Source organism: Macrobrachium nipponense, chromosome 27, assembly GCF_015104395.2.
Source record: "Macrobrachium nipponense isolate FS-2020 chromosome 27, ASM1510439v2, whole genome shotgun sequence".
Taxonomy (NCBI): Eukaryota; Metazoa; Arthropoda; class Malacostraca; order Decapoda; family Palaemonidae; genus Macrobrachium; species Macrobrachium nipponense.
In genome coordinates this window covers 55583578-55588835 of record NC_087216.1, presented here as the reverse complement: position 1 = coordinate 55588835, position 5258 = coordinate 55583578, and positions in this window count along the sequence as shown.

Sequence of the window (5258 nt, the reverse complement as noted above, 5' to 3'; positions counted from 1 at the left end):
GACCTGGATGCTTCCACAGTAGGGAAGTCAAATAGCCCCAAACTGTTTTCAGTCCACCAGTCTTGAATGTTTCCAGAGCAGGGAACTTCCAGCAGCCCCCCAACTGCCTTCAGTCCACCTGACCTGGATGCTTCCACAGTAGGCAAGTCATATCAGCCCCACAAAAACTGTTTTCAGTCCACCAGCCTTCAATGTTTCTAGAGCAGGGAACTTCCAGTAGCCCCCCAACTGCCTTCAGTCCACCTGACCTGGATGCTTCCACAGTAGAGAAATCATATCAGCCCCCAAACTAGTATCAGTCCACCAGCCTGAATGTTTCCAGAGCAGGGAACTTCCAGCAGCCCCCAACTGCCTTCAGTCCACCTGACCTCGCATGTTACATAGTAGGGAAGTCACATCAGCCCCAAAGTGGTTTCAGTCCACCAGCATTGCATGTTTCCAGAGCAGGGAACTTCCAGCAGCCCCCCAACTGCCTTCAGTCCACCTGACCTGGCTGCTTCCACAGTAGGGAAGTCATATCAGCCCCAAACTAGTTTCAGTCCACTAGCCTTGCTGTTTCCAGAGCATGGAACTTGTAGCAGCCCCCCAACTGCCTACAGTCCACCTGACCTGGATGCTTCCACAGTAGGGAAGTCACATCAGCCCCAAACTAGTTTCAGTCCACTAGCCTTGCATGTTTCCAGAGCAGGGAACTTCCAGCAGCCCCCCAACTGCCTTCAGTCCACCTGACCTGGATGCTTCCACAGTAGGGAAGTCACATCAGCCCCAAACTGTTTTCAGTCCACTAGCCTTGAATGTTTCCAGAGCAGGGAACTTCCAGCAGCCCCCCAACTGCCTTCAGTCCACCTGACCTGGATGCTTCCACAGTAGGGAAGTCACATCAGCCCCAAACTGTTCTCAGTCCACCAGCCTTGAATGTTTCCAGAGCAGGGAACTTCCAGCAGCCCCCCAACTGCCTTCAGTCCACCTGACCTGGATGCTTCCACAGTAGGGAAGTCACATCAGCCCCAAACTGTTTTCAGTCCACCAGCCTTGAATGTTTCCAGAGCAGGGAACTTCCAGCAGCCCCCCAACTGCCTTCAGTCCACCTGACCTGGCTGCTTCCACAGTAGGGAAAATCATATTTTCAGCCCCAAAACTAGTTTCCAGTCCACTAGCCTTGAATGTTTTCAGAGCAGGGAAAACTTCCAGCAGCCCCCCACTGCCTTCAGTCCACCTGACCTGGATGCTTCCACAGTAGGGAAGTAATATCAGCCCCAAACTGTTTTCAGTCCACTAGCCTTGAATGTTTCCAGAGCAGGAACTTCCAGCAGCCCCCCAACTGACTTCAGTCCACCTGACCTGGATGCTTCCCCCACAGTAGGGAAGTCATAATTAGCCCCAAACTGTTTTCAGTCCACCAGTTTTGAATGTTTCCAGAGCAGTGAACTTCAAGCAGCCCTCCAACTGCCTTCAGTCCACCTGACCTGGATGCTTCCACAGTAGGGAAATCATATGAGCCCCAAAACTAGTTTCAGTCCACCACCCTTACATGTTTCCAGAAGCAGGGAACTTCCAGCAGCCCCCCAACTGCCTACAGTCCACTGACTGGAGCTTCCACAGTAGGGAAGTCACATCAGGCCCCCAAACTGTTCTCAGTCCACCAGCCTTGAATGTTTCCAGAGCAGGGAACTTCAGCAGCCCCCAAACTGCCTTCAGTCCACCTGAAATTGGATGCTTCCACAGTAGGGAAGTCACATCAGCCACAAACTGTTTTCAGTCCACCAGCCTTGAATGTTTCCAGAGCAGGGAACTTCCAGCAGCCCCCCAACTGCCTTCAGTCCACCTGACCTGGATGCTTCCACAGTAGGGAAGTCACATCAGCCCCAAACTGTTTTCAGTCCACTAGCCTTGAATGTTTCCAGAGCAGGGAAACTTCCAGCAGCCCCCAAACTGCCTTCAGTCCATCTGACCTGGATGCTTCCATAGTAGGGAAGTCACATCAGCCCCAAACTGGTTTCAGTCCACTAGCCTTGAATGTTCCAGAGCAGGGAACTTCCAGCAGCCCCCCAACTGCCTTCAGTCCACTGACCTGGATGCTTCCACAGTAGGGAAGTCACATCAGCCCCAAACTGTTTTCAGTCCACTAGCCTTGAATGTTTCAGAGCAGGGAACTTCAGCAGCCCCCCAACTGCCTTCAGTCCACCTGACCTGGATGCTTCCACAGTTGGGAAGTCACATCAGCCCCAAACTGTTATCAGTCCACTAGTCTGAATGTTTCCAGAGCAGGGAACTTCCAGCAGCCCCCAACTGCCTTCAGTCCATCTGACCTGGATGCTTCCACAGTAGGGAAGTCACATCAGCCCCAAACTGTTTTCAGTCCACTAGCCTTGAATGTTTCCAGAGCAGGGAAACTTCCAGCAGCCCCCCAACTACCTTCAGTCCACTGACCTGGATGCTTCCACAGTAGGGAAGTCACATCAGCCCCAAACTGTTTTCAGTCCACCAGCCTTGAAAGTTTCCAGAGCAGGAACTTCTAGCAGCCCCCCAACTGCCTTCAGTCCACCTGACCTGGATGCTTCCACAGTAGGGAAGTCACATCAGCCCAAAACTGTTTTCAATCCACTAGCCTTGAATGTTTCCAGAGCAGGAAACTTCCAGCAGCCCCTCAACTGCCTTCAGTCCACCTGACCTGGATGCTTCCACAGTAGGGAAGTCATATCAGCCCCAAACTGGTTTCAGTCCACTAGCCTTGAATGTTTCCAGAGCAGGGAACTTCCAGCAGCCCCCCAACTGCCTTCAGTCCACCTGACCTGGATGCTTCCTCAATAGGGAAGTAATATCAGCCCCAAACTGTTTTTGAGTCCACTAGCCTTGAATGTTTCCAGAGCAGGGAACTTCCAGCAGCCCCCCAACTGCCTTTAGTCCAACTGACCTGGATGCTTCCACAGTAGGGAAGTCATATCAGCCCCAAACTGTTTTCAGTCCACTAGCCTTGAATGTTTCCAGAGCAGGGAACTTCCAGCAGCCCCCCAACTGCCTTCAGTCCACCTGACCTGGATTATTCCACAGTAGGCAAGTCATATCTGCCCCAAACTGTTTCAGTCCACCAGCCTTCAATGTTTCTAGAGCAGGGAACTTCCAGTAGCCCCCCAACTGCCTTTCAGTCCACCTGACCTGGATGCTTCCACAGTAGAGAAATCATATCAGCCCCAAACTAGTATCAGTCCACCAGCCTTGAATGTTTCCAGAGCAGGGAAACTTCCAGCAGCCCCCAACTGCCTTCAGTCCACCTGACCTCGCTGCTTACATAGTAGGGAAGTTCACGTCAGCCCCAAAGTGGTTTCAGTCCACCAGCATTGCATGTTTCCAGAGGCAGGGAACATTCCAGCAGCCCCCCCACCCCCAACTGCCTTCAGTCACCTGACCTGGCTGCTCCACAGTAGGGAAGTCAATACAGCCCCAAACAAAATTGTTTCAGTTCCACCAGCCTTGCATGTTTCCAGAGAAGGGAACTTCCAGCAGCCCCCCAACTGCCTTCAGTCACCCGACCTGGATGCTTCCACAGTAGGGAAAGTCATATCAGCCCCAAAACTAGTTTCAGTCCACCAGCCTTGCATGTTTCTAGAGCAAGGGGAACTTTCAGCAGCCCCCCAACTGCATTCAGTCCACCTGACCTGGATGCTTCCACAGTAGGGAAGTTCACATCAGCCCCAAAACTGGTTTCAGTCCACTAGCCTTGAATGTTTCCAGAGCAGGGAAACTTTCCAGCAGCCCCCAAACTGCCTTCAGTCCACCTGACTTGGCTGCTTCCACAGTAGGGAAGTCACATCAGCCCCAAACTGTTTTCAGTCCACCAGCCTTGAATGTTTCCAGAGCAGGGAACTTCCAGCAGCCCCCCAACTGCCTTCAGTCCACCTGACCTGGATGCTTCCACAGTAGGGAAGTCATTATCAGCCCAAATGGTTTCAGTCCACTAGCCTTGAATGTTTCCAGAGCAGGGACTTCCAGCAGCCCCCCAACTGCCTTCAGTCCACTGACCTGGATGCTTCACAGTAGGGAAGTCATACCAGCCCCAAAACTGTTTTCAGTCCACCAGCCTTGAATGTTTCCAGAGCAGGGAACTTCCAGCAGCCCCCCAACTGCCTTCAGTCCACCTGACCTGGCTGCTTCCACAGTAGGGAAGTCACATCAGCCCCAAACTGGTTTCAGTCCACCAGCCTTGCATGTTTCCAGAGCAGGGAACTTCTAGCAGCCCCCCAACTGCCTTCAGTCCACCTGACCTGGATGCTTCCACAGTAGGGAAGTCATATCAGCCCCAAACTAGTTTCAGTCCACCAGCCTTGAATGTTTCCAGAGCAGGGAACTTTCAGCAGCCCCCCAACTGCCTTCAGTCCACCTGACCTGGATGCTTCCACAGTAGGGAAGTCATATCAGCCCCAAACTGGTTTCAGTCCACCAGCCTTGAATGTTTCCAGAGCAGGGAACTTCCAGCAGCCCCCCAACTGCCTTCAGTCCACCTGACCTGGCTGCTTACATAGTAGGGAAGTCACATCAGCCCCAAAGTGGTTTCAGTCCACCAGCATTGCATGTTCCAGAGCAGGGAACTTCCAGCAGCCCCCCAACTGCCTTCAGTCCACCTGACCTGGATGCTTCCACAGTAGGGAAGTCATATCAGCCCCAAACTGGTTTCAGTTCACCAGCCTTGCATGTTTCCAGAGCAGGGAACTTCCAGCAGCCCCCAACTGCCTTCAGTCCACCTGACCTGGCTGCTTCCACAGTAGGGAAGTCATATCAGCCCCAAACTAGTTTCAGTCCACCAGCCTTGCATGTTTCCAGAGCAGGGAACTTCCAGCAGCCCCCCAACTGCCTTCAGTCCACCTGACCTGGCTGCTTCCACAGTAGGGAAGTCACATCAGCCCCAAACTATTTTCAGTCCACCAGCCTTGAATGTTTCCAGAGCAGGGAACTTCCAGCAGCCCCCCAACTGCCTTCAGTCCACCTGACCTGGATGCTTCCACAGTAGGGAAGTCATATCAGCCCCAAACTGGTTTTTCAGTCCACTAGCCTTGAATGTTTCCAGAGCAGGGAACTTCCAGCAGCCCCCCCAACTTCCTTCTTCAGTCCACCTGACCTGGATGCTTCCACAGTAGGGAAGTAATATCAGCCCCAAAGTCAGAGCAGGGAACTTCCAGCAGCCCCCCACCAATTGCCTTCAGTCCACCTGACCTGGTTGCTTCCACAGTAGGGAAGTCCACATCAGCCCCAAACTGGTTTCA